This window comes from Bombus pascuorum, chromosome 2 (assembly GCF_905332965.1).
Source record: "Bombus pascuorum chromosome 2, iyBomPasc1.1, whole genome shotgun sequence".
In the NCBI taxonomy this organism is placed as follows: Eukaryota; Metazoa; Arthropoda; class Insecta; order Hymenoptera; family Apidae; genus Bombus; species Bombus pascuorum.
This window is the reverse complement of record NC_083489.1, coordinates 21,231,184-21,244,067: the sequence shown is the minus strand read 5'-3', so window position 1 is coordinate 21,244,067 and position 12,884 is coordinate 21,231,184. Positions and strand designations below refer to the sequence as shown.

The 12,884-nt window shown below is 31.5% G+C and overlaps 1 protein-coding gene across 3 annotated transcripts in view; it reads right to left on the bottom strand.

Annotated features, from left to right (window-relative positions):
* LOC132904606 (forkhead box protein O-like) overlaps positions 1–12,884 on the bottom strand; it is a 297,766-nt gene that overhangs the window by 282,753 nt on the left and 2,129 nt on the right. The window lies entirely within an intron of this gene.

Below are 12,884 nucleotides of genomic sequence, written 5' to 3'. Positions count from 1 at the left end.
TCTTTTCGTCGCCTAACCTTTCCGTGGTTTTGGTTACATTCAAGCTACAGAGACAACGAGCCGTGACTCGCGACGCGTTACGAAACCGTCGTTTTTTAGTTACTCTATAAAATTTATTGTCACTAAATATAAAACAGCCGACCTACTATCGTCGTCATCGCGTTTCCTCGAGGGTTCGCGTTACAAACGTCGCGATCCTTGCCGGTAGACGTTCCCAATCGGGAATATTTTCACTTTTATGGTACTACGAATTTTGACGAGAACTTAGAGGAAACTGCAGGACATTTGGATCAGGAATTTAGTTGAAACTTTGAATGCTAGTAAATTTTGTCGTCCTCTTTATAAAAACGCCACGTTATGGCATTAGATACTCAATATTTTTCGGATATGCATTTATGAAAACTTCATAGGTACAAAAATGTACATGTGCATAATGCGCAAAGAGATATAATTTATATAATTTTCGATAAGCGAAGCCCATATTTAGGTTGCATTTCTTTTATGATATTTTTAATTTTGCACTTGCATAAATGTTCCCAGTCTACCCATGATACAAGTTTAACTGTAACTTTGTGCCTGTTCAAATACTGTTGCTATCAGACTCTCTAATATATAATTTACAAATATTTTTACAAAGATAAAAGATACAATTCAGCAATTCAGCGGTATTCAAACTTTCATTTAAATGAATGACAATCGAGTCTTGTACTCTATATGTCAGTAACATACGTTTCTTAAGCTAAACGCTAGGTCTAGTAGGACAACATCCAATTCTACTTCGTTGCCGATACATTACAACCTATAACAACGCAAAGGGAAACGCAATTCGAGCTATTAAGGACTAATGTTGCGTGAACGCAATATTTCACTTGCAATTTTGTTTTATAACATCGTAATTATGAAAGGGAATTGAATTCCAGGGATTCACAGTTCGTTCATCTAGACTCTACAATTTTATACAGTTTAGAGAAATTAAAGCCAAATGATAAGCTGTTACTAGATCTTTAATAGATTAAGACGTTTCTCAAAATTAATGCCTTTGACCGAAAATTTTTGTCCCTTTTGACTTGCAATCGAAGCAGGTGGAAAAGTGGGCGACTGAAAAAAGCGAAGGAAGCTTCTACCGGTCCTGATGGTCGTCGGTCCGAAAGTAAGCGGAGGGAGAGATGACCTCAAGATGATGATATCGGCAACGTGGTCGTCGTAGGGTCGTACACAGAGGTGGCAGAGAAAGAGAGAAAGAGAGAGAGAGAGAGAAAGAGGCAGAGAGAAGAGTGGCAGGAAAGGAGATCGACAAGGGAGACGCGGCAACGACGCGACGCCAGTGTTGCCTCGTGCAAAAATAACGTGGAAAGCCTGCTTTAAACTCAGCCGACCGCACTTACTCGAAATATACGCAGTGCGCGCCTCCCGCTTCTACCAAATCATTTTGAAATCTCATTGAACAGCAGACGGCTCGAAAAATTCGCATTAATTGCGCTATGCTTCGTTAATGACGATTGTGTAATGTGTAAAGTTGTCTAAATATCACGCGGATAAAGCGACACGGCGTACAACCGCTTTGATTCTCGACGTTTGCGTACACACCGTAAATGGACGCCGCGGAAACCGATGCCTCCAAGATCGTTCGGTTAATCTTTGCTTCCAAACTGCCCGATTATTTTTAGAGGAAACTCTATTGGCGTTCCGTTCAGCTGTTTAACGGAAACGATTGAATTAAAGCTGTTCGAATACTTCGGAATTCATAGAATTTGGGGTAAAGTCGTTCACGATCCTTCGTCGAGCGGAACACGATATCCAGTAAAAGTAGCAACTTTATTCTGTAAAAGCTTCTTACTCGTACGCTTTTACATTGAATATACGTATGAAATTTATATATTTTTTAATTTTTATTTAAAATTAGTTAATATTTAGCTTTGTTATAAGTTCTGTTACAATACAGTAAAAAAGTAGGTTACCTTATAATATGTAAGTAAATTAAATTTAATTATTTATAACAAGAACGTCGATTAGAGGAACGATCCGTTAATGGGAAGTTTGGTATTGTCCCTTGTTATTACTTGAAAAAGATCGAATCTGAAAGAAATTGTTACTTGAATACTAATATCTATAAAATAGACCAAAGTAAATGATCTTTTTTCATATAGAAAGAAAATTATTCAAAGGGTGCGTAATAATTAGTTCGGATAATGAAAGTTCTATTATACGTGTAATAAGAAAAAAAATGAAGAATGTTAGTTAAAATAACTATTCCTTCTTGTGATACAAGTTTGGAAAACAACATAACTAGTTACTAATCACGCACAGCTGCTAAAGAGTTATTTGATTACCTAGATGCTGTTGTTGGAGCTTTATTGGAAATGTATCTGTATTGATATACATCAATAAATTCCTACAAAGAATTCTGTGTATCACATTCCCTTATTCTTTCTTGTCCGCTACTCCTAAGAGTTCATTACAACATTTTATGGCATATACAATTTTTCACTTCAATATTCGGACAACCTTTAAAACAGAATAACTTTTTTAGAAGTGGACCAAACTACCTTTTTTCAGAAGTTAGAAGAATTAGTTTACTAGATGACGCGTTAAAAAGATTTAGAACTTATTACAACTTATCGACATCGTAAAGAAAGCAGTAAATATCGCTTTTTCCAACATTTTTTTCTGAGCTTGTAATGAAAATGTAGCCTGTATATGCTGAAGATTTCATCATAATCGGAAAACATTGCTATGAGGTACAAACGGTAAAAACAGTAAAACATCAGAGATTTTCACGAGTCTCGGTCAATAATTATAAGCAATCTAAAGATTCTTACTTTTTGCCTGATTCCCATGGCATCAACCGGTTTTGATGAAATCTTTAGCATAGGCTACAACCTACGACTGACATAAATCTACAATTATAGTGTCCGAATATTAAAGTGGGTAACTGTAGATAAATATTTTCGACATATTTAATCATTTGTAAAGATACTGTCGTGACTCAAGTTCCTTTCTTCCGAAGAATCAGGCCAAATTACACAACGTTAAACATTACATAGTGACAAAATATATGAATAGGGGAAGTCGTTATACGAAATTTAATTGAATATAATTTGGAATTATTACTTAAAATTAGAATTTCAAATTGTCCTATGGATCGTTCTATCGTTCGGAGAACAAGAAATGTATCTATGAATATACATTATAAAAACAAAATAGGAATAAACCTATTCATCATGCAGTTGATTGGATTTACAATTAATAAGATTTTTCTTATTTGTAGCTGCTCTGTTCTCTCATAGAACATTTAATAGTAACATATGTATGTACGTAGTGAAACATCGAATAGTATATGTATGATAGATAGAACAGTAAGAAAAGAGTCCTGTACCGACAAAAACATTTGGTGTTTATGTTGTTAGTTCGTATCCAAACAGATTATGAGAACAGTGTTTTTTTCTTTTCTCTTTAAAATTTCTCTCTAAAAGACTCATCCTACGAAGAATTACAATTAGACAAAGATACAAAAAAATGAAAACGTTCGCGGATAATCTCTATCAGATAGATATTATTTAAAAGATAGATAACGAAAAGAGATTTTCCTGGTATTTTTATAACGCCTGTGTATGATATCAACGTTGTCTTAGAAAAAAATAGTGAATTCCACTAAAAGGAGCTTGTAATTCCTGACTACAAAAATATTCTCTGTATATTATGCATATGAGTATGTTTGTTCAAACATGTCCTAACATTTTCAGACACGCATTCTATGAGGAGAAAACATTCTTGTCCAGAATGACAATCTGCGTATGAAAAGTAACTTGTTTATACAGATTCGATACGATAATGAATCATTCAACAGTCACATTGATTAACCCCATCAATTGAAAGATAGAGAAAAATGATACTATTATAAATATCATTTTTTCACAACTTATCTTGAAATCTACTATTACTTATATCATTTCTCGTGATAAATGAATTTATGAAAGCCAGTCAGTGCGATTTTTTGGCAATTGAATATAAATCGTGTAAAATAATGTACCTGGATAGATAAATTTAAAAATTTACAGAAGGTAAAGTTGGCCAGTTTGATTTTTACATCGACTCCTTCATTTATTACACTTCTTTTTTAATCGTTGTCCCAAAGTCAGTCTTTATCATTCGAATAATATATCAATCTATCAAGACTACAGAAGTTCGACACTTGTATTCACTTAACTGATCCAAGAGAATCCTGCATAGTAGAAGACCTCTAATTATTTTGAACAGTGTATGCAATATTAACGTTATTATAACCGATGAAATTTTTTAAAGTTTTCTTTTAAAGTTCTCTTGCAGATCGAGGAAAATGTTTTCTAACGTACTATATAAAAATAATATATTTGGAGTTACTGAATTTTGCTACAACTATAACAAAAATTCGATTATTAATTAAAATTATGCTGGAATCTAGCTAATTGTCGAGTTAAGAATGTCTCCTTATATCCTAAGAAGGTTTCCAAATTTAATTCTATATTATCAATGCAATGGTTTCCTCAAGAAAATTCATAAGCTGTTCATAGTTCGTGAAAATCAACTTAGAGATGATACAAGAATCCATCCATCATTGTATACAATACTGAAAATTCATAGAAAATTGTATACATCCGTTACTCCTACAGCTGTTGCACGAGAATTCTCTAAGGAGGATACAATTAATATTTCATATAATATTAGATAGATAATACAAGAGTTCACAAAACTAAATTGCCTTTAGAACTATTACGCGAGAATTTCTACTTTATTTCATACAATACCAACTGATTAATATAAAACTTCATAAGAATTTATAAAAATCAGTTAGTTTTTGAACTTTGCACGACGAATAATACAAATCAATTTTTATTCATTAAAGAATATGCAGAAGACGATGATGGATAATTCGATTCGCTGGTATGGTAGAGCATCAAATAGAAGATTACGGATCAACGTGAATTTGATACTTTCATAATTGTCCAAGCATTTCCATCGAATTCTTTGTTGTTCTATAGACGCGAAACGCTTTTTACCTCCGTTCAAAACAGCATACAATCCAGAAAGAGTAACGGCGAAATAAGAGGTCATGCTAAAAGAATAATACGTTTGGGGATTCTCGGACGACGTCTACACGCAGTTGCCGATCGTTAGAGCACAGCTGTCTAATCGTCATGGAAGAATACTGTGTTCAGAGCTTTGTAATGACGGGTACGACTTGTGTAAACGAGTACTAAAACCAGACGGATGAGTGACCTCCGCTGGTTTTCACGGCTCTCAAAGCTTCTTCGCACGAGCTGGAGATTCTACAGCTTTGAGAAATCGGGCTAGACCTGCCTGATGTTGTGCTCGTATTGCTTAAGGGCTTTTCATGTTTCGAACCAAACCACAGAGATCTTTCCTCTGCTTTCCTGTTTCGATAATATCTGACGAGTACTGGCATTCTTTCTGGATATCCTTGACTGCTTTCGAGCTCCAAGGTTGAATTTTCAATCAAAATTTGTATACATTCGACTGTAGAAGTCTGAGTAACGAAATCACCGATTTTCGACAAAATTAACCGAATGTAATAAAATATGACATTGTGCAATGAGAAATGAGTTAATAAAATGAAGAAAATTTTACGGAAATTGATCGTTATTTGTAAAATGACGATTAGACTTGAATACAAGATCTAAGTCCATCATGTATGTCCATGTGAATGATTAATTGGTATTGTAAAAAATTTTTTTTCGTCTTCTATTGTATTGAAAAGTATAGTTTCAAAAATATATGTATATACAAAATCCTATTTCCGAATTCTCGAAGTTAATGATAACTGAGATAGCTGAGAATGCATGGAAAATGACGCACAATCTTCACAAAACTATATGCATACGCAGTTACAATCTATACCAAAGTTAATGCAAAAGCGCTTCTTTATTATTCTTCTAATTTGCGGAAGATATAAATGAAATAAAAGTTGATAATTAAACTTCATCTTTACAGACAGTTTTTGTTTATCAACTTCTTTTTTATCCTACATACTTTTATAACCCAATTCATTCTAATACAGCAGAAGCTTTTTAATTTCATTATTTTGAACGAGCATGTTGCCTGAAATCATGGCAGCTACGAAAACTTTATTTTTAATCTTCTACGGGTTGAAGGTATTTTAAGATACCTCCCATTAAAAATACTTTCATTAAACTATCACTATGACTACAGATCATACAGATACAATATCATCTCTGCTATCCTAGTAAACAAATCTTTTAATCAATCTATCTGTCAAAAGATCAATAGAAAACAGAATTGTACTTTGTGCACGATTCCAAAACATTATTTCATGATTTTAAGTATACATATTAAGTTGGCAGTAAATTAATAAATGCCAGTATTTGGATCTTTTGCTGCATCCTCTATAAGGATCGAAAGTATGTAAAGTTTGCTTCCATTCGAAATAAAGTAAATGATGCGGTGATGCAGTAAACGTTGAAACGTTAGGACTGAATCTCACAATTACAGCCGCCGTACACAATAGTTATGCACGTCGCAGATAATACCGATCTATCCTCGTTTATTTATAATCTTACTTATACACGTGACCAGCCGCGAGTAGAAAACACCACGCCGGAGATACAGATATTTATACACAGACATCACGTGATTGCACACTGTTTCGCGCCTTGCAGTGAACTTTGCAGCTACACTAAACGGATTTTTCGCAACCGGCCTCTTACATATATCGCTACTTTTCGAACCTCGAGAGCAGACGTGTTTGCGAACCACCCTTTGTCTCGTTTCACAGTTCACTTGAGAAAACGTCCACCATATTGACAATTATACCTGTGACGTATCCTATTCTCACGAATCACGTGAATAAATTTTTTGAAAACTTATTGTTGATAGCCGTAAAATTCCCACCATTTCTTTTTTCATGTCTTTATTATAACTATTTTATAGACGATGCGAATAATCTTTCTTTTGATTATAGGAATTATAGGAAGAAACAATTTTACATTTTCAGTTATATGGAAACTATACAGTAATTTTTTGTATATAATTAATTAAAAGTATCTAAGGAAACGTAAACGTACAAGCTTCTCTTAATTTTATTTTCAATTAATTCTAATTCTAATTAACTTCTAATTAACTTTGCTTTTTTTATATCGATTTTATAACACTATTCGTTACAAACCTTATTCTTGGAAATTCTCTCAAGTAATTAACGGTAAGATAACATTCCTATAAATATTGATATACTTTAAAATATTTATTTCTTTATTTAATTCTGAGTCATTTGCTGAGTCAAAAATCTTCATAATTCATCAAACATTAATTAATTTTATATTATGTTTATCCTTTCATTCATAAACTTTATCGAATTCCATAGTGTTTATCATAAACCTGTGCGTTGTTTAAAATTGTATTAATAAAATCATATCTATTTAAAGTACGCTTATCATTCTAAAAAAAAAATATTAAAATAAGTCAAATGAAACAAGTACTACAATAAAAAGGCAGCTCTACTCTCCAATGATTTAAGTAAACCAGAAAAATCAACTCAAAGTCAATTAAAATCAAATCACTTTAACAAATCACTTGAATATTTGCAGCAATCATTTCAACATTGGAGCTGCCTTCCTATTGGTACAAACTTCTCAATTATACACACTACTTCTTATAAATACGTTATGTGCGTTATATGGAATATTTTGAAATTTCATTAATACTGGAAATTTGAAATGTATATAAAAACTACAAAATATTTAGCAAGTGGAGTATTTAGCAAATACACATATGTTTCTCAGAGAAGATAGAGGAAATTTAAACAATTATCCATTACGTTAATGAGCCTCGATATTCAATGGGACCATCTGTAACAATTATATTCATGCTGTAAGTACCTTAGTTGTTTATTAAATATATGTTTTTTAATAAATATCTTGTAATTTCTATATATAATATTAAACATTTTTAGGGTGGTTTTGAATCTGATCTGTATAATTATGACAGTTGTATTTCACTGCAGTGCTAATGAAATTTTAAATGATTTATATAATACGTATATAAGTTAAAGTTTTCTGTCGTTTATAATGATCAAATTCTTTTGTAAATCGCTGTTTGTGTGAAAACAGCGCGGTACTTCAAATACGTTCCAAGCTTATTTACCGTATTCTTTTAAGAAATACAATATAATTGTTATATATTATTCATGGATACCTATATTTTGCGGAATATTAAAGTAAACTGAAATTACTTAGTTCAGAAGGATATTTGAGACAAACTATATAATTTACCCTGCAATTTTCCAAATTCTATTAGAAACAAGTTTTAAGTGATCTACATTTGGAAACAGAGTATCTAACTTCGTTATTAGTAGCATAATAAATTGTGAAATAGGTCGTATACTTACATTAATAGTTCGATGGTCATAAATTTCTAGGGGGATATAATTTCTACTCATCAAAAGAAAAGTTTGCTCAACTGATGTTAATATTCTCAGTTGTAATAATCATAATTCAGTAGCGCGTGTAGTGTGCATATTGCTTTATTTATGGATGTAATTGTGTTAGTTTTTATATAATACCTTCTCCTTGACTGAAATAACCGTATCACGCGTAGGGCTCTTCGAGTTATATCCTCATTTTTCATATTGTTTCTTATTGCATTTAGAGCATTCAATATTTTTCATTCTTTCATTGTTATATTGAAGACTAATTATGACTCCCTCTCTTTCTTAAATATGTTTATTTTATTAATACAGAAACATAAACTTAAATAACATACCGAACATAGTTCAGTTATCTTATCAAATTACAGTAAGTTCTAAAAGAATAACAATCGTAGAACTGCTACTGATTGACAATACATCTGTACTAACAAATAATGCACAATAAGTTTTATTATTCTATGCAAAGTTTAAGATTGAACTTCAAAGCGTTGAATCTTAACTTAGTTCACTCAAATAATACGACCTGATCGTAATATTCAACGAAATATAGATACCGATGAGTAACGCAAGCACGATTGATGTTTATTAATGTAATATCAGATAAATAATATCAAATATTCTTGTTTAACAACAAGGAGGCAACTCCAATATTTATTGATTTGAAATTGTATCTATTGAAAGAGAAAGAAAAGTATAGGTTTTATATCTCTATTCCTGAAATCGCGACGACATAACCGACGAAGCGTCGCTGTTTACCGGGAGCCGTTTTATTTTTCTCGATTTCAGAACTCGCAAAAGTGGTCCGCTTTGAGGGAAAAGTACCACCGCGGGAAAAGTTAACTTCGCCAACTGTTAAACCGCGGTAAATCGATAGCATGCTTTTTTTAAATTCCGATGAACGGAGATGTTGCACACGCATCGTTAGAAATCAGACCGCGGCTACGCTAATATACACGAAAGACCGCATGAGCAGCCAACTTCTATCAAGATTTCGCCTGCGATTTTTACATTCATTATTCCCTGGCTGAATTCGAACGGGAATTTCGATTCTCTAAGCGAGAAAGCGACTGTATGAAATTCTTCCGATTTCAGAAGGCCAGAAACCGTTTTCCACCTGAAGAACAGTCACGCGTAAAAATCTTTTTATGCCAGAGATTCGATCGAGAGAATAAACAACTAAAATCGGAAGAAGCCGTATGAATGAGTGCATATGAAACGCACACAGATAAAAGTACAACGTATTCCCCTACCCTACCGTTATCTTTCTACATACCGCAAATATATTCTATTCGTTGTATTGTATGAACACTATCGTTCATAAATACCTATTTAAACACTTTAATCAATTTATATGAGCAGCTTATTAAAATATACAAATTAATAATGAATTAATATAATACTTAGAAACAACACTTACTACCTTCTTATAGTATTTGTTGATTAGAAATTATAATATGTATAATATACAATTTACTAAACATTTTATGGGAGGTTAAAATAATATTATAAATTGTAATTTATTTAGGACAAAAGAATTACGCATAAATATTTTGTATAGATATTAGATTCTACTAAATTTACTCTATAGAATAAAATTGTACCGTGTAATATGCAACACATATTTACTATTACATATATTTATTTAATAAATGTTATGTACATATATCTATTACTTAAATGCCATTGCTTGCATTAACACCACTGGTATTTCTATTAATTTAAGAAAACCATCTTAATTTAACTTATAACTCAAACGTTAAATAATTATAATACAAACTAGTTCTGCAAAGTTTGATAATTACATATGGAAACCACAGGGAAAGATATGTCACATTTTTGGAATTTTGAAAGAAAGTAATTTTAAAATTCAGTACACTGACAATTTATCTTATAGTAGCAATACCAAATCTTTGTTTGGTTTCCGGATTAGATATATATTTTTATAATCCTGTTGAGCATTCCAAAAAGGTTAATAGTCGTAACATTAATTACACCGTTGGTTTGTTAAATATGTATTAAAGCGTCAAGTAGCAAAGAAATTAGAAAATAAAGAAGTCGATTTATCATATTTTTTCAGATAATCTTCATATGCCAGTTTTATTATTGCACATTCACCTCTAAAAATCTATTCGTGTGGGTTGTAATATTATAAATCACGCTGGATAAAAGTGATAAGTCCACTTTTGTACTTTCCTGATTTTAATGGTATCCGATATCTGAAAGAAAGTAATCAATACAACATAGTTAAAAAAGAAAATAATAGGTATATCCAATAAAACAGAAACAACAAAATTTTAAGTAGTTGACAAATTAGAAGATTTTGTAAAAAATTAAGGATAGTATTGTAATCGGTATTTTTGGAATGATCAAGAGAACAGAAAATATATAAATGCAATGCAATTTAATTGAAGAAGTGTGTCTAATATTTTAAAACTATTGCTTTATTTTAAACGTGCAAGTAAAATTCTTTTACTATTTTTAAATTACTCTCTTCCGTGAAATAAACAAAAATGCGACTCATATCATTTGTCATATTCATCCCTTGTAGTTCTCATACCATTATCCGTAGCTATGGATCCGTAGCCCATGAGAAATTACCCGTAATAATTTTCTAATCAGAATATATCTTGTTAAAAATTAGCAAGTGCCTAGATACTTTTTGACTTTTGAATGTATATTCATACCGAGAAATCTAAAACGCCTCGCTGGCGCCTTTCTCTTCCTTCCTCTTTTTCTCTCTTTTCTATCTCTGTTACTCGTATTCACGGTCAATGTTTTGGTGGTGACGAGAGAATACGAGTTCGCGAATCTCAATTGAATCGTTGCAACCAGTCGCGAGCATAGCCACGTAAACCAACATTGTTTACTAAAAAGCGAAAGCTCATTAACTGTCTGACCATGAAAATAGTTGCTTCTAATTGTTTACGGGAAATCTTATATCGATCACTTATGTGAGATAGAACAGTTAATTTCTTGCTATCGTTCATGTCTTGAAACCTTACGTATGATATTTCGCTGATTCTTAAAAATTTTTTATCGATTTTCATTCAGAACTTGTCTGTATCTATTATTTTAGAATTTGTATTATTTAAAAGCTGACGGATTTGTGCATGGAAAAAGGAAAGAGCACAAGAGAGATGAAACTTTCACGTGTTTAGTCAATTCATTTTAAAGCAATTTTTATTTAATAACTTCTAAGTTAGTATCTTTAATATTAATTAATATTAAATTTATAAGTCTTATAACTCTTAAACTCTCAATAAACAAATATTTTGTCTCCTTATTATGTGTCATATAAATACTAGTCGCTGTAATAAAAATATTCGACATGCAGGCCCCAGGCGAAAACTTGGATTTTCCATCTTTTATAGAAGACCAATTTTAAAATTCAATATGAATATATTGTCTACCAATTCCACGTCAAAACTATCTTTTTATAGAATTCTAGAATTAATCCTGCTACGTTCCTTCCAACATTTCCGATCAATTCTATTTTTATATCTTTAAAATATACATGTATTAATGTTAAAGAAAATATGAAAAAACTTATTTTTGATATTTGATCATTTCCTTCTTCAATTATTTCATATTTAAATACTTTTCTTTAGTCAGCCAGTTACATTGAAGTCAGAAAATTAACAACTATGAACATATATCTTTTCCACGTCATTGAAAAGTATATGATTTAACGTATTCGCCAATAAATATCTAATTCTGGCTAAATTTGCATAAGCAAATGAAACATAACGCTGCCAAATGGTACGAGACACACCCTCCGTTTGCGAGTATCAATTTTGAATAATTATGTCGATGACAAAACGTGATAACTTCCGCACCGCGAAACGTTGAAATTTTCAGTTAATCAGTTTACAAAAGTAGAGTTGTTTGGTACTAAGAGCATCGCAAGTATCGCGCATGGCTATTACGTAAGATCTAGGCGGGAACGCGAAAACCGCGGAAAGGTATAGATAGTAACTTTCTGCGATGGATATTAGTAGTGTCAAATACATTAAAACACGTACTTCAAAATACGCTACCATAAGTATTGCGATACCTATACCTTTTTGCACAATTGAGCTCCTATTATTAATAACATTACAGCTTACGAGATGCAAACTATTAATATTAATAAATAATCTTTTACAAAAATAAGAAAATTGGTAATAAAGCATATGAAATTTTTAAAGCAGATTTTACCAAGTACAGATCATTTGATTATTCAATATGGACTAAAATTGTAAAACTGTACAAAAGTTTATAACCTAGAATACGTAACTTGTACAATTCATTCACATTATTTGTTTGTAAATTATTATGGAAGAGAGTCCTGATGATATTTAATACAAATGAAATTTTTATTTTCTAGTCATTTTACTATAAATCAATTATTTGTAATGTAAAAGATTAAATGAAATAAAGTTAATTAGAGACTTTGAATGAACGTAAC